The sequence below is a fragment of the Onthophagus taurus genome, chromosome 10 (genome assembly GCF_036711975.1).
Source record: "Onthophagus taurus isolate NC chromosome 10, IU_Otau_3.0, whole genome shotgun sequence".
In the NCBI taxonomy this organism is placed as follows: domain Eukaryota; kingdom Metazoa; phylum Arthropoda; class Insecta; order Coleoptera; family Scarabaeidae; genus Onthophagus; species Onthophagus taurus.
The window spans coordinates 14950627-14969597 of record NC_091975.1 but is presented as its reverse complement, the minus strand read 5'-3'; the positions used below and the strand labels follow the sequence as shown (position 1 = coordinate 14969597).

Here is an 18971-nt window from a genome sequence, read left to right as displayed (position 1 = left end):
TACTTGGCTATAATGAGGGTAGCTCGAAGTCCGGTCTCGAGCTTTTATCGAACCAATCTCATTGAGATGTTGTTCTATCAGTCTATTAACTGTTCCACAACATTTCAATAGATATGACGGTATATCATCGTCAGATTGTGCTCCACTAATTTTATAGCAAACTACCCTATTTTTATAGCAAGACATCATTTTTTCAACATTCTTATCGATTAATTCGGCATGTCGCGTTTGCAGATGAGTTTCAAGTAACGTGAGTGACGGTAAAAACTCACCGCAAACCTCACATGCCTTACCTATGTTCTTGGTAATCGAATGTGGTGGTAGTGTTAAGCCTCGACGACGTTTAGTGGATGGTGGTGATGATGATGATGTAGGAACTTGCATTTCAATAGTGGATGGCGGTGGCGCTCGACGTTTAGATATAATTGGCAATCCATGAAGCGATCGTTGATGTGCGGTTAACTTATCTCGCCTCGAAAAATATTTCCCGCATATCGAACAATCGAATTGACTTTGGTTATGCATACTTCGTATATGTCGGTTAAGATTTTGTTTTAACGAAAAAGATAGCTGACAGCGTTCGCAAGTAAACATTTTGTGTGTTAACGCGTAGAAGAACTATTGCAAACAACAAGAGAACTATGATAATTCACTCTTTTTAAGAGGTGGCGATTCGCGTTACAAAGTGAATTGAAGGTCATGAATTTACGTTTTAAATATTCGACATCAAAGCAAGGTCAATACCCAAAGTCACCACAAAGTTGCTTACGTAAGTTAGCGTTATTTGTGAAAAATGCTGACGATGTTAATTCGTTAGCGTTATTTGTGAAATATGATGATGATGATAATTCGTTCATCTTAAGAGGTGGGGATTTGCGCTACAAAGTGAATTGAAGGTCATGCATTTACGTTTTAAATATTCACTATCAAAGCAAGGTCAATACTCAAAGTCGCCACAAAGTTGCTTACGTAAGTTAGCGTTATTTGTGAGATATAAAAAGAAAAAAATATAAAGTATTTTAAATTAAAATAAATCTATTTAAAGGAGATTTTTAACATAATATTTATTTAATATACTTAATCTATATGAAATTAAACAATCTAAATATAAAATATAATGAACTTCCGACATATCAATTACAATAGGTATCAAAGAGGTTCTCAAATTTCCATCAACATCGAAGTCTTCACATTTAATACATAGTACGTTCTCACTCAGGCGGGTAATATTTAAAATTCCTTCTGCTAATGGTATTGTGTCACTTGAAATCACATCCTTGTTGATGTAAAATTGTTTGAATATATAAATTAAATGATCCCAATCTTCATGGTGAAGGCAAATTTTGTTTAACTCATCATTACGCGATTTAAAAATTAACTCTACACAAGGTATAAAGCCTCGAACAACACTAATACCAACTTTAATGTTAAATTCACCTACAGAAAATACACTTTCATCAATAAGTTTAATTTCTTTCTTGAGATCCTCTTTGAATTTTACCCACAGTTTGTCAATTAATCTCCAAAAATCTAAACTTACACCGTTGACACTCATGTTTCAGAGGATGTTTTATACTAATTAACATGTACCCTATATCTAATATTAAATAGGAATGGGGGATTTAGATTTTAAAATTAGGGGGGGGGAGGTGTGTTTTATAATTACGTGTTGGGGGGAATGTTTAAAACTGAAAGGGAATTTGTATGAAAATATAAAAGCATTAATATCTAAGTTGATTCAAATGATTTTTAATATCTAAGTTAATTCTAATGATTTTTAATATGTTTGTTGATTCTAATGATTTTTAATATCTAGGTTGATTCTAATGATTTTTAATATGTGAGTTGATTGTAATGATTTTTAATATCTAAGTTCATTCTAATGATTTTTAATATGTAAATTGACTCTAATGATTATTAATATGTATATATGTTGATTCTAATGATTTTTAGTATCTAAGTGGATTCTAATGCTGCTAATAGCTCTGCCAGGGGTCGTTATTCAATTGGAAAAGGAATTGTCGATATGGTTTTAGACAGGGTTCGTAAATTGGCTGATCATTGTTCCAGTCTTTAAGGTTTCTTAATTTTCCATTCATTTGGAGGTGGAACTGGTTCTAAATCCACATCCCTGCTCATGGAACGTGTGTCTGTTGATTATGGAAACAAATCAAGGCTGGAATTTACGATCTACCCAGCTCCACAGGTTTCCACAGCAGTCGTTGAGCCATACAATTCCATTTTAACCACCCATACCACTTTAGAACACTCCGATTGTGCTTTTATGGTCGATAATGAAGCCATCTATGACGCCTGCAGACGTAATTTGGATATCGAACGCCCTTCAGACACCAACTTGAATCGTTTGACCTCCCAAATCGTTTCTTCCATCACGCCTCTTTACGTTTCGATGGTGCTCTCAATGTCGACCTTACCGAATTCCAAACAAATTTGGTTCCATATCCTCGCATTCATTTCCCTCTTGTTACATATGCACCTGTTATTTCTGCTGGAAAATCCTATCATGAACAACTTTCTGTAGCTGAAGTCACTAATGCCTGTTTTCAGCCTGCTAATCAAATGGTAAAATGCGATCCTCGTCATGGTAAATACATGGCTTGTTGCATGTTGTATCGTGGTGTTGTCCCTAAGGATTTAAACGACGCGAGGGCCCTATGGATGACCTATGGATACGAGACCCTTACGCTCGACCTACGACTTCGCCGCGATTTCACGTGTCTTTCATTGTCGCCGACGTGTCGAAACCCATCATCGGAGTCGACTTCCTGGAACACTACGGATTGCTGGTCGACGTGCGCAATTGACGGCTGGTGACAGCGTAACATCGCTGAAAATCCAGGGACGCGAAACGGCTGGCGAAGGTGCTCATATCCGGGTTGTGGCGGGCGGATCCATTTTTCACAATCTCCTCACTGAATATAACCCGAAACACGGAGTAGAACACCATATCCACACGACCCCTGGACAACCCGTCGCGAGCCGATTTCGACGCCTAAACTACAGATGAAGATAATCCGTCCATCCAAATGTAGTTGGCCATCGCCCCTGCACATGGTCCCCAAGAAAGGCGACCATTGGAGGCCGTGCGGAGATTACCGCGCATTAAACGCGAGAACGGTACCGGACAAATATCCGATACCTCACATGCAGGACTTCTCGCAGTCCCTACATTGGAAGAAAAACTTTTCCACCATCGACCTGGTGCGTGCCTACAACCAAATTCCGGTCGCCCAGGAAGATATCCCAAAAACGGCGATAACCGCACCCTCCGGCTTGTCGAATTCACGTTCATGTCCTTTGGTTGGTCTTCGCAACGCGGCACAAACCTGCCAGAGACTAATGGACGAAGTTCCACGAGGTCTGGATACGTGTACGTGTATATCGACGATATCCTCATCGCCTCGGCCTCGGAAGAAGAGCACCTGGAACACCTGAAGCAGATTTTCCAACGCTTAAAGGAATATGGAATCCTGATAAACCTTGCGAAGTGCGTTTTCGGGAAACCGCAAGTAAATTTTCTGGGATTCAGCATCGCCTGCGGAGGGGTAAAACCTTTACCTGAAAGGTTACAGGCCATCAAGAATTACCCGCGACCTAAGACGGCAAAGGAACTGCGGAGATTCATAGAAGCATTCAACTTCTCGAGGCAGGCAGTACCGAGAGCGGCCGAACTACAATCGCCCTTGAACGATTTGTTACAGGGGAACCTAAAAGGGAAAGCACCAATCATCTGGGCAGAGGGCGGGAAAAGACAATGTGCTTATGAAATGGAGGTTATGAAATGATAAATATCTCGTTAACGATGCTTCAAATTGAAAAATAAACCAACAAATTTCTAAATATATATTTAAATGTTTCAAACTCAACACACCATAAATTCACATTTTCAAGACGCTGTTCATGCGCACCCAATTCATGCCAATTTGTATCGAACCAAATGTCCCATAAATCTAAAACTAAAATCCCTGATAGTTCTCGATAGAGTCTTTAGGGCCGCATTCAGAGACAATTCTACATCATATAGATTCTACAATTGTAGACCGAGAATCTGTTCGGACGAGCTCGGCATCCAGGCGATCGACGTCGTCTCGACTCACGCCAGGTGCATAGCAATGAATCTATCGCACTTTAAGAAAGTGTTTGTATGTTTGGTTTATTTTTCGTAATGAGAAAAAATTATAATTAAAAAAAATTGTTTTAGTTTTAAAACCATATTTTTTATTATGTTAACGGCAGAATATTTTTATTATACTTTTCGTTTAAAATTTAACATTTCATGGGTATTAGAATAATATGTAGGAACACATATTTAATAAAACAGATAAGAAACCGAAGATTCTATCCTTCACAATTTATTTATTTATATATTTGTTTTAATTCTGTATAAAAATACTCCTCAAAATTACAGGTATGTACTCAAACAACACAAAAATAACGTTATTAAAAAAAAGTTGGAAAAAATATATTAAAAGTTGGTCTTAATATATGTGTTCGATGAACTTGTTAAAATCGTCGTCTTAATAATAAAAAAAACTCAAAAAATATAAATAACACCTGCAGTACAAAAACAAAAAATTATTAAAAGTAATAGTAAACACCTAAAAATAAATAAAAGAAATCCAATATGAAAAATACCTACACTACAAAACAGTAAAAATTAATAAAAATTAATATTAATTACTTTACAAAAGTGGAAATAAAACAAAGAAATAACAATAGGCTACACTACGAAAATACAAAAATAATTAAAATTACACTAAACTTTAAAAAACAAAAATATATATGTATATACCGAATATAATAATGAAAACAAAGTACCTACTGTACAAATAGAAAAAATAACGCTAATACTGAACACTTATTACAACAAAACCACAAACACTATCGAAAAACTACAAGATATACAGAATTAAAACAAATATGTAAATAAATAAATTGTGAAGGATAGAATCTTCGGTTTCTTATCTGTTTTATTAAATATGTGTTCCTACATATTATTCTAATACCCATGGAGTGTTAAATTTAAACAAAAAGTATAATAAAAATTAAAATATTCTGCTGTTAATACTAATAACTTAATAAAAAATATGGTTTTAAAAGTAAAATCTTTTTCTTTTAATTATAATTTTTTTCTCATTTCGAAAAATGAACGAAACATACGAACGCTTTCTTTAAAGTGTGATAGATTCATTGCTATCAATTGTTATACACCTAGCGTGAGTCAAGACGACGTCGATCGCCCAGATACCGAGCTCGTCCGAACCGATTCTTGGTCTACAATTGTAGAATCTACATGATGTAGATTCGTCTCTGAATGCGGCCCTTAATGCTTTAACCGATCTGTTTTATCTAACCAACCGCTTTTATCAATTGTAATACCTACCGAAATCCTGGTTTATCACGTTTGTTATTTGCTAGATTGTTAAATGTATACATATAAAATAGGATTTTCTACTGAAGTGTAAATTAATATTAACATTCACATCATTATTATTTAAGTGTTTACCTAAGCCCCTCCCCTGATATAGGTGTAGTCATTATCATAATTACCGAATGAATGAACATGGTGTTCAAGTTGATGATTACGTCATGTTGCGTAATATTTATAAGTAAAATCGTTAAAGTTTATTAATTAAGATAATCCAGTAAACATAAACGTGTAAGTATAATGTGTATGCAATTACTTTTAAACAATCCTACAGTGTGTCCCCGGATAGGTGAAACGTCTCTTATAAAAGGTAAATTTTTTTCGATATTAATTATCATTTTTGGGGTTTAGACCTGCTTGATTAAAGACTAATTTTGAACATATTTACAATTTTTAAAAAACAAGTGAGCCTTGACAGTGAAAGAAAAACTCTTTTTGAGGCAGATAAAGTACCTTTTCTGTTTACAGTACGTGAAAGTGTTACTAAGAAGTTTTCTTCACAATGAAAAACTATGGCCATATGCAAATTTTCGGAATGATCAACCTACTTTGATAAAAAATCCATATCAAGCAATTTTATTTCTAACAAAGACTGCTATGGAAAAAACAAAATTGCTTTCCTGTGAATGTTAATCTTACAAAGTGTATTTTAGTAAACTTAAAGTGTTTTTTAAATACAATGTTAACAGTTACAATGTTATAAGAGGAAAAAGTTTACGTGATTCAGCGTTATGAAACCGAGGGAAAACCGATAAATATGGTTATTGCTTTATTTAGTGAAAAATGTCTAAATACTGGAATTAAAAGAAGTACTTATTGACGTTTAATCAAAAGATTTAATAATAAAGTAAAGTACTAGTAAAGTACTATTGATGAAAATAATAAACGGGTTAATAAAATGGGTTTTATTAAAGTAGGCCGATGATTCCGAAAATTTGCATATGGCCTATTTAAATTTGCATATATTTTATAAAAGTCGTTTCACCTATCCGGGGACACACTGTATATGTTTATCAAAGTCGTTTATCATTCTCGAACCACTAGAGAAGGGGTTGTTATCACGTTGTTGACACGGGTTTTTATATTTAAATTAATTTTATTAAGATTAAATCCACTAAGGAAGATGTAAAAAAGTTATAAAAAAACTTTCGATAATTTGTATTATAACAACTATGTGTTTCATAATAAGTACAAGACCACCAAAGATGTGCATAAGTTGCACATTCCTAGTGACCGTAAGTGGTAACGGTATCCGCACACAGAGGATCCCTTTGATTCACATTGGATATTTAAGCTAACTGTAAAAAAAAAGTTCATTTCTCTTTAGTCTTTCGAGGACTATTTTTAATAATGGATAATAGTAAGTTTTATTTATTTTTTCTTGTAATTATTAATATTATTATTACCATTATTTATTTTTTAATTTCAGTTTGGGAATTTGTTATAACAATGTGTGAACAGTATAACCCAAACGTAAGATTTTTTTTTGTTTTATTTTTTTCGAATTCAATTTTAATTTTTTTAGCCCCTCATTATACAAGCAGGGTTAAATACCCTGAACAACTTAAAAAATATGTATGGACCTTTTTTAAATGTTGTCTATAATGGTGTATACAACACCCAAGATAATGATTATATCATTATCATAGGAGTTCCTTCAGGAACGGAGTTTTTTTTTCTTATTTCAGTACGTTGTAAATATTATTATTTCTATTAATACTTCTACTAATATTTGTTTTTAAATACGCACCATTCCTGAAGGACTACAATGTAAGTAATAATTAAAACAAAAAAACAATGTATCTAATATCTTTTTTTCTTAGACTATAATGAAGATCTGTTTTAATTGTTAAGTTTTAATATTTTGTAAGTTATAGAAAAAATAAAATAAAATGTAGGTAAACTAAAGAAACATTTTTTTTATTCCTTTAAAAAGTTATATAAAATGGTTATATTATAAAGAGTACAATTGCTTAATCTATTTTTTTCTTATGATTAACACAAATTTTTGGTTTATTTTTCGATTTAAAGCATCGTTAACGAGATATTTACCATTTTTTATAACCTCCAAGCCAAACGCTTGGTGTCCAGATGTATCAAGGCCTCGATGAAGTTCGAACACCCCTCACTCCGCACCCTGCCCCTATTCGCCCACGCCCTGAACCCCACACCTAACCGGTTGTCTAGATGACGTCACCCCCAAGCACCACACGATCTGGCGGCATGACGTCATCAGCTCGATAACTAAATAAGGCCCTTTTGGCAGTTTTCACCCATGCCATGTTGTTCGTGCTTGTTATAGGCGACAGGGGGGTTGTAGGGGGGAAATTTTTGGTTTATTTTTCGATTTGAAGCATCGTTAACGAGATATTTACCATTTTTATAACCTCCAAGCCAAACGCTTTGTGTTCGGATGTATCAAGGCCTCGATGAAGTTCTAACACCCCTCACTCCGCATAGCTCACTCCATATAGTTTCTAATATTGCATAGGGATTTTCATCATTACAAACGTGCACATAATGGATATTGAAAATTCCGTTTTGACTAAATGTTGCTTAGTCCATAAACACAATGTTTATGGGAATGTCGTACTAAACGTCGACTCTTCCTGTATGGTCAACCAACAAAAATATCTCCTTGTTCGCTATCATTCTCTGTTAAAGCTTGAACAGTATTGCAGTGATACGGATAAAGCAACTGCTCTCTTAAAATGCGGTGAACGGTTGTTTAACAATTCACCACATTCACCATTTCTTCACCCCTCCACGCATATTTTCTTTAATGAATTAAAAAATTCTATTTTTTTATTAATCTCAACATAGGTCCATTTTCGAACCTATGTTTATTAGATATTTTTGTCTATTTTCGATCAGAGAATACGCTGGTGAAGTATTGTACAATTGTTGCGGGACACCTGTATATTCATTGGTATAATTCATTTTTCCAGATTGAGGATGTATTGGACACCTGCCACAAAAATACAATTCGTAGATGATGTTCGATTACAACGTCATCGCTTTGAATCTAGGAAATATTCAAACAAAAGTTTTGAATAAAATTAATAACTTGTATTACATAACCTTAAGATCGATTGATAAACAATTAATCTTCAAAAATACTTGCATGTTCTTTGCACGGGGCGCAGAGACCATTTGTGTTGTGAGCGTCTACAAACACGTTGCAAATAGTGTCCGGGGTATCGCCGCAGTATCTGATCGCCAGAGTGAAGAACAAGAAATGGTTCAACCTGTCAGAGGGAAAATGGGAAGGGTGATACAATGACATAGTAGAGGTACACAATGCGGACGTTATCACATCGTAGGGCCTATTCGCACGCTCAACATCTATCGGAGTCAGTGTTGTTAAGTACCCGGGTATTTATTTTCATGGTAATGTTTCCTGAATATACAGGATGGTCCATTTAACGTGAGACAAGCGATTATCTCGAATACGGTTCATTTTGCATGAAAATTAGCCAAATGACCTTGACCTTATTTTCAAGATTATATGAAGGTCATGATCAATTTTTTAAATGGCACCCTATATATTTTATTGTAAAATCTGAATCTGTGGATAAAAGTAAAGTAATTAAAAAAAAATAAGAAAATTTTACTGTGTGGTTTTGCCAGTACAACGGCAAAACATCTTTTGAAAAAAATTGAAACTTCTTCAGAAACAATTAAGAAACAAATAAGATTTATGAATTTTTAAACATTTTTCTACCCGGTGCTCAACAACAAAAATCCAGAAGAGGTACATTGGGTGACCTGGCTCATCGGAAATACCTTTGAAAAGAGGTCTAAAAGGTTCCGACATTTCTCCGCCTTTGTCAATTTGATAATAGAATAACGGATAAAATACAAGAGTTCGTGGAACTGCTTATGTCGGTATTTTCAGAATATCGCTTTTATAGACTTAATTGGTTGAGTTACCTGTTATATTTTAAAATAAAAATATAACAGGTAAACCTAAATTTGCATAAAAACTGCTTGGTAACAAATTTTGAATTCATTCCATCGTTTCACATAAAGGCAAAGTGTTTAAACTAAGTCATTAAATCATGGATACTCTAAGTGTTGCAGAAAAAGTCGAAATGATTTTTACAGAGTTGTGAATGATTTCACTAACACTTGAAATGTGGAATCAAGAAAAAGAACTCGGCTAGCAACTGTAACTACGGAAGAAAAGGAAATTGTTGTATTAGCTAGCGTTGAGGTAAATCCTCAAGTTAGCACTCGACAACTTGCAATTGAGTCCGGAATATCGAAGACCAGCATTTTAAGAATATTAAAGCTCAACAAGTATCACCCATACCACATTTCATTGCATCAACAGCTTTATGGAGGTGATTTTGAAAATCGATTAATATTTTGTCAATGGGCACAAGAACGAATGCGATTGGAGGTCAATTTCTTTGGTAACGTGCTATTCTCGGATGAGTCTACTTTTACAAACAAAGGACAAGTCAATAGACATAACATTCGCTATTGGAGCGTTGAAAATCCGAGATGGTTCCGTGAAGTAGAACATCAACGACCTTGGTCGATTAATGTTTGGTGTGGCATAATTGGTGATAAATTGATCGGTCCATAATTTATTGATGGTATGTTGAATGAGGAGAAGTACCAAAATTTTTTAGATGACGTCTTACCAACGTTACTTGTAGATTTGAGCAGGGAAGAAAGACAAAATATGCGGCTACAAAATGATGGGTGTCCAGCACATTTTTCACATATTGCACGTGAAGCTTTAGATCGGGATTATGCTGGGCGATGGATTTAAAGGGTAGGTCCAATTTCCTGGCCTGCCAGATCACCTGATTTAACACCTCTTGATTTTTTTGTGGGGCGTCCTTAAGGATAATGTTTATCGAGTAGTACCGACTACGCCAGAAAACATGAAAGAGCGGATAAGAAATGCATGCAGAAATAGTAGCCAAGAAAACCTTTTAAGATGTAAAGAAAGTTTTAGTAGAAGGCTTTATAAATCTATTGAATTGGGTGGGGAAATATTTGAACATTTATTATAAATTTTATACTTGTTGTTGATTAATAGTATAGTTTAATCATTTGTTTATAAATAAACAATATTTAAAACTATTTGAATAAAAGAATTATTTAGATTTTGTCTACAAAAGATGTTTCGCCGTACCACACGGTAAATTTTTTTTCTTTTTAATTATTTTACTTTTATCCATAGATTTAGATTTAGCAATCAAAAACATAGGGTGCCATTTAAAAAATTGGTCGTGACCTTCACATGACTTTGAAATAAGGTCAAGGTCAAAAAATGTTATCGTTATATGGTTTCCCCCTTCGCACAGAACAACTTTCATTTGGTTCATTTTTATGTATATTAACCGTTTTCGAGATAATCGCTTGTCTCACGTTAAATTTACCATCCTGTATATTCAGGAAACATTCCCATGAAAATAAATACCCGGGTACTTAACAACACTGACTCCGATAGATGTTGAGCGTGCGAATAGGCCCTACGATGTGATAACGTCCGCATTGTGTACCTCTACTATGTCATTGTATCACCCTTCCCATTTTCCCTCTGACAGGTTGAACCATTTCTTGTTCTTCACTCTGGCGATCAGATACTGCGGCGATACCCCGGACACTATTTGCAACGTGTTTGTAGACGCTCACAACACAAATGGTCTCTGCGCCCCGTGCAAAGAACATGCAAGTATTTTTGAAGATTAATTGTTTATCAATCGATCTTAAGGTTATGTAATACAAGTTATTAATTTTATTCAAAACTTTTGTTTGAATATTTCCTAGATTCAAAGCGATGACGTTGTAATCGAACATCATCTACGAATTGTATTTTTGTGGCAGGTGTCCAATACATCCTCAATCTGGAAAAATGAATTATACCAATGAATATACAGGTGTCCCGCAACAATTGTACAATACTTCACCAGCGTATTCTCTGATCGAAAATAGACAAAAATATCTAATAAACATAGGTTAGAAAATGGACCTATGTTGAGATTAATAAAAAAACTGAATTTTTTAATTCATTAAAGAAAAGATGCGTGGGGGGGTGAAGAAATGGCGAATGTGGTGAATTGTTAAACAACCGTTCACCGCATTTTAAGAGAGCAGTTGCTTTATCCGTATCACTGCAATACTGTTCAAGCTTTAACAGAGAATGATAGCGAACAAGGAGATATTTTTGTTGGTTGACCATACAGGAAGAGTCGACGTTTAGTACGACATTCCCATAAACATTTATGGACTAAGCAACATTTGGTCAAAACGGAATTTTCAATATCCATTATGTGCACGTTTGTAATTATGAAAATCCCCTTGCAATATTAAAAACTATATTAGAAATTCATAAACATAAACTGAAAAGTAATGCTTTTAAAAACCATACTGTCTGAATGTTTAGCAGTTCGGTTACGATTTACATCGTAAATTGAAGTTCAGAGATTGTAGTTTAAGATAAGTTAAAGAAACGTTCATGTACATCAAGAAAGAAATTTACAAGTAATATATCAAGTAATTTTATTCTCTATATTGTAAATTTACAGTATTAAGGAAATTTTACACCAACTTCTCTATTACGAAATTTCTGTTTTTACAATGCAAGTTTAAACTTCAATCTATATTGTAAAAAAACTATAGAAAGTTGGTAAATATGTGAGAACATGTACTGTTACAAAAAAAATCATAGTAAAAGTTATAAGTACAATAAATTTATTAGAAACTTTGTTACCAAACGTATTACTTATTCTACATAAATATAAAGATTAAAATTTAACTTTTAATTTAAGATAAAAGTTGTTTCTTAATTCCTACAAATACATTCGTTTTGATTTCTTAAAGTTTAACAAACAGTTACGTTCAATAATCTTCCCATAAGTTCATTAAATATGTAAATAAGTTCAATAATCATTGACATTTTTCGATTTTAAAAACAAACTTTATCATTAAACGTATTACTTATTATACATAGTAAGTATTTAATTAAAGATAACAATTGTTTCTTAATTCCTATAAATAAAGTCAATATGATTTCTTAAAGTTTAAAGTTGTTCTTTGTCGTAATTTTCAACATCCAATTGATGAATACATAAACCTTCTTGTACTCCTTTAAAACTATCATTCAATATATTTGTATTTATTGAGTGGTTATACTTACATTTGCTGCAGCCCTATTCCATAATGCCCCAAACAAAGGCAACTCAATTTTGAGTTCTTTTTGGCTGATAAAGAGCAAAAACCAAATGTACTTTCGCGTTGAAAGGTCGGCTTCATACCAGTTTAAATTATAAATTGCCTCTTCAACTTTATTACTCTATCATAAAACAAGGTAAAAACTTTCATATAGATAAAGACCAAAAGAGTAAGAATTAATTATACAAACCGCTGTGGTGAGTCTTTGTCCTATTGTATAAATTAGCAAGATGGATGAGAAGCTGAATATAATCATAAAAAATGTTATTGCATAAGAGTAGTAGACCGGCGAAGATAAACTCGGTGTGAACCAAACATGGTCCAAAATTAACTTGGTAATCTGAAAATTACAAAAAAAAATAACGAGAATAATATATTTAGTAATCACTTACTTTTAACTTCAATTATGAATGGATAAATTCCCCAAACTATATTGACTAAAATCAAAATTGTTGGTCCGAATCCTCGAAGTCCTCGTGAGGTGGGCCAACACAGATATTCGCGAAACTTTTCTTCGAACAGATAATAACCCAATGTTTTTAACATTTTGATTGGGGGCGAAATAAAGCAACGTTGATTCAGGATTGTTGATTCTATAGCTGTATTGATGCGACTTCCTAGAGGGCAATGTAGCTTTTCCCTACATTGCCCTCTAGGAACATTATTATAAAATCAATTATGATGGTCGTAAAATCAATTATTAATGGACTGATCTATTAATGCATTTACTGGAGCAATATAAGTGGAACATCAGAGTCGAATGAACTAAAACAGAAAAAAAGTTAAAGTACCGTTAATAGGGAAATTAAAATTTCGTTTAATCACAAAATGTCGTTAATAAAAGCTGTTTGTATTTTAATTCTTAGCAAATATTGTTCATAAAAGAATTCGATGCGATCAATTAGGATAACCTCAAAAATATTGATTTATATAGAGTATTTAGCGCCACCTGGTAGAGTTATCAAAAACTTCTATTAAAATAATAGACTTTAAATTATTTTGTAAATAAATATTATATAACACATTTTTCGATAAAAACCAAAATGGGTAGAATTTCCTAGAAATAGGTGATTTTGCGACAGTGCAACAGTGCATCTTCTCAAAACGAATCTCTCATAAACTTATTTCCACCAAAATGTTTTATTACAAGAGGCATAGTTATTAGCATACAATGAAGAAAACTATAAAATATATAAGTAGTATATTAATGAGAGTTCTGCACAGGAAGTGAATCCCTAATCCTGCTCCTCCTGTGTATACGCGCAGGAAGAAAGCAGGAAGGAAAAATTGTTCTTTTTACTCCTTTAAAAAGTTATATAAAATGATTACATTATATAGGGTACAATTGCTTAATCTATTTTTGTTATGATTAACACAACAACAATTAGTTTTTATTAGTTTAGGTACATTAGGTTCATTTGAACCTTTGACATACTAATTATAAAAGGTATTAAAATTGTACAATAAAACTATCATACTTAATAATTATACACTTAATATTATATAAACATTACTTAACACGTTATACTATAATGACCCCAAGCTAATGTATGTATTAATTCCATTATCACAAATATATCGCTTGGTCATTTGGTGAAAGAACCAATTTATTTTGTAATACAGTAAATATGCTGTGATTAAAACTACTAAATAATGTTTGTTTTTTATATAAAACGATTTGGAATTTAGACAATCTAAATAATTTTGAAAAGAGATGTGATGTTTAACAACAGCCGTCTTAACGCCTTTGGATTTTTTGGTAATCCGCCCATCAGCGACCCTATTAGCGTATACCTTTGGCCTCAAACCAACAAATTCGACCATTATATTTCCACAATTCTCATCTTTCATTTTACTTTAAACCGCTTTATTTTGCAAGGGGATGTCAAACCGATTATCGGGACAGTAGTTAGATGTGTCACATTTATCAGAATCATCAGAATTAATTAATACAGTGAAACTATCGATGTCCATATAGCACAACCGAACATCCTCGCCATATTTAGGTTTTAAGAAATCATAATAAAAATCATACAATAATAATTGTTGAAAGTTCTAAAACAGTAAAACCAACGTATAGAGGTTTCTCGTAAACGTCATGAAGACGATCCATTTGAAATGCCGAAAACGTTTCTGTGAATACTTTAATACTTTTAAAATTTAATTTTGCGATTAAGCTCCGAGCTCCTAAACGAGGTCTACCTGCGGCTTTACCAGTATGCAGATCATCCCAACTGTTTTCCATTGTCTTGCCGAATACGGAATTATTCATCAATTTAAAAAAATCTTTTTCAAACGCATTCTTTGCGGATTGACGTAATTTCGTATTTTTATCAATGTAAGATTTCAACCACGCAGACTGTCTGAACGATAAAACTCTATTAATTTTGCGAACTTTAAGACCGTGAGCAACAGCTTGTTTTAAATTTCTATAATGGATCACATAATTTTTCTTATCAAATAAATTTGGAATTAATCTCCTTTCACTTTCACATCGATTATTGGGGGCAATTAAATCCTCAGCTAAAACTGGGAGATCGTTGTGTAAATCATGTGAAGCTTCTGGATATTTAATATCTATGTCTAAAATATATCCAAAATCGGAATTATCAGGTATATTATTAAAATCCAATTTTTCTATGTCATTTTCAGTCAACCATTTAAAATTGGAAACGGGCATAAATTGAGACATCGCCCACCCATACAAATTATTAGCGTCCCAATACACTAAAAAGTTTGACGGTAAATTGGGGTTATAATCATTCATATACTTATTATTGGCTTTAGCGGACCGTAGGGAGCATTGGGAAATGCTTCCACGGATACCTTTCTTAATAACGTTGACTTGATCTATATCCGTCAATAATTCTAATTTAATTTTGGTAAATTTCAACATTGCATCCCAAGAAAGTCCTGGGGCAGTATAATAATGAGCGGGATCTAAATCGTAAGTTTTGAAGCAAACTTGTCAGAATTTTTCAAATATATCAGCAAGTAACAGGATATCAGTTTTTAGATACAAATGCGAATAATCTTTAAATTTTTTTTTATCTTCAAATGATAGTTTGTTGAAAAAAGCGTTTTTAGGTGACAATGAAGTTACGTTTAATTTATCGAGTGAATACATATAACCCTAGGGGAATATTCCTTTCTTGCTCAATAATCTAAACTGATCATTGTGTGGAAAGAATTTACGTATATTTATTAAATCAAATTCGTCAAGGTTACCCGCTAAAGAATCTAATGATGAGGCCATAAACCTAAATGAATCTACAAATCTTAGTTTAAAAAAAGTATTTTCAACGCGGTCTCTCTCCACTTGCGCTTTATCGACTAATATCCGTTTCCAAAACTGATGCATTTTTCTTTATTATTAGGCAATACATCAAGCTCATCTTCATCCACATCAGCCATTTCTTTAAAGTTCTTTCGTGGAAAGAACATATAACACAAATAAAACAAAAGTTGTCAACATCCTTGTATTGCCTGAGAGTGGTGTCAAGGGTTTTACCGATCAAAGAAACAAAAAGTGTGTATTTTGCATACTTTCACAGTATAGCAACATGTATATTCTGACTATTCTGTACAAATTTATCAAAAATCGCTCTTATATCGGCCAATTTGTCAATTTTTTTACGTTCTTGCCTATTCTCAATGTTATCAAAACGCAAACATGAGAGTAATATCGTAAAGCGTTGTAGAGACATAGTTTTTCTAAATTTTTCTATTCCAGAACCATCCGCCGCAAATAAATCTTCTAAATTCAATCTAGCCGACTTATAAATCCCTGCTAAATATAGAAGGCCGATCACTGCCCTTATTTCAACACAATCCGTATTGCGCGTAACGTATTTATGATTGATGTCATATGCTTTTGATTTGTTTTGTAGTTTGATATTTGTCCATTTCACAATATCTTCTATAATTTGAATATCGAATAACAACTCAAAGCATTGAAGTGGTGTTTTCGCATTTTTTCCGTCTCCTTTGATGCCTGGCAAATGTGTAACAATGTTTTGTTTTCGCGTCCTTACATTTTTTGGATAATATATTTTGTTCCATTTTGTTCCGTCTTTGCCAAAATAATAGGTTGTCTTTGCTCGTTTGTGTGTGTTTGGTTCACTTGATGCACAATCATCTTGCTCGTCGTCATCTTCCTCACTCTCACTGTCATGATTACTTCCACTTACGTTGTCTTTTTCACTTTCAGAATTGGATCCAATCGATTTTTCATCCTCTTCTAATTCTTTGCATATTTTTAACAATTTATTTTGTGATACCCCACCACACAGACGCCGGGTTAAGCTTCAATTTAACACATATATCGAGTTTATGAAAGATAATTTAAAATCGAATCACAAGGCTCTATTATAATAAAGTAATTATCATAGGTTAAGTACATTATTATGTAATCGTAGTAGATTAAGTTAGAAACATGAAATAAAAAAACGTAGCGATCAAATAAGAGGGGAAATTAATGTAGAAACGATAGTAATTTATAAAAACAATTTATATTTAATAAAGCACTCGATGAATTAATAAGATAGATCATCAAACATCATTAAGCACAAACCGATATAAATAAATTTTTAACCTCTAATAGCTTTCTTAATGATATTAAATATAAAAACTTAACCGTTTCATTCAATCGTTTTAGTTCGCTCGCTTTAAACATGTCGAAAACATACGGGTTTTACCTTTTACAGGAATATTTGCTAAAATACCAATCTTTGCCAACACAGCAAGGGCTACGCGGTTTTGGGCCGATAATTTTGATTGGTATAAATATAATTTGTGGAATCTACCCATTTATATCAACAATTATAAGTAAAAAATGAGTGAGTATACATATACCTTTATTTACATTTTAACAGTTTCAGATTACAAGATTAATTATGCGAAATTATTATTTCACATGGAATTTATTACAATGGGAGGATTATTAATATTTACTAACGTTCAATTATTGCGAAATCGACACCGATTCTTTAAAATGTTCAATTTTTTGAGTGATTTTAACCAGGTGGAAGTTCAAAGAGTTAAATGCGTTGAAAGAAATTTAAATATTTTATTTAAAACGATTCGTTATGCATTTCTTATCGCCTATTTCATAACATATTCTGTTATGTTGAGCGATGACTGTGGTGATTTAAGTGATTATACAAATTGTTTTGTTATTGAGTATTACTTTCCTTTTGGTGAAAAGTATTGGGTGATAACATTAATACTGTTATTTCAAATATATACCATATATGTGGGAATGGAATCGGGAAGTGTCGACTGTCGTCGGTTAAGGAGAGGACGAGAGATAGGCCTGTGAGTCAGTCGGTCGCAGCTAAGAGAAGAAGACGTGTGCGCTTAACAGAAAATACGTTCGTGAATCGATTCACGTTCAGTTATAATAATATAACTAATATCAGAGACCATAACTGTTGAAATGCGTAAAACAAGTTCATAGTTACAAAAGACATTACCTGGTTTTGTTTTGTTTTTATTCTTTTTTTAATAACATTATAATTACAGTTACTGAGTGCGTGCTTTTTTTATTTATTTCCCCAGCAGTCCTACAATTTGGGGGCTCAACCGCGATCGGTAATCGAAATACGTGAAAATAAGCGAACATTAATGAATAAGTTGAAACAGAACTATAGTGCTGGAAAATAGACGAGGGCTGTGAAGACGGGAATATACAAGATTCGGCGACGGCGATATCTGACGCCAGTAAGACGTAAACAACACCTGCAAGACCACTGGCGGCGCGGCTCGACAAGGACGAAAACTAAGTTGCATGTTTATTTACGAATATTAAATTGCGAGAGGTTTCTGTATAAAAACTGCTTCGAAAATGAATACTTTGGGAAGCATTTTGCCGATCGAGCAGAACATTACAAAAGCCTCAACGAAGGCGATAAAAGCGTGTCATAAATTGATATTTGGGAACGACGGTGACCGTAATAATCGCAAGAGATTACGAGAATTTAGCAGATTTAATTTTGACGACGAAGGCGCTATGAAAGAGAAAATGGATCTTGCAAAGAACACTCTCACGCTGGGTGAACTAAATTCGATCTGTCAGGTTCTGAAAATCGATAACGACGCGAACGATAAAGAAGAATTAATCGGGATGCTCTGTAATAAGCTAACAAATCTGAAACTTTTGAAATGCGGAAGCGGCGCAACAAACGACGACGATGAAAGAGTACCGCTAACACAGAAAGACGACAAGAGTGAAGAGGCCGAAGATTTAGTAAATAACGACGAAGAAGAGCATGAAAGTGATGACGACGTGGCAGATTTTTCAGCAAGTCGAAATAGCGGCAAAACAAAC

At 33.4% G+C, this 18971-nt stretch overlaps 1 pseudogene; it reads left to right on the top strand.

Annotated features, from left to right (window-relative positions):
* Nucleotides 1–2075: 2075 nt before the first annotated feature.
* LOC139431615 (tubulin alpha chain-like) lies at nt 2076–2835 on the top strand (annotated as a pseudogene).
* The last annotated feature ends 16136 nt before the right edge of the window (nt 2836–18971 follow it).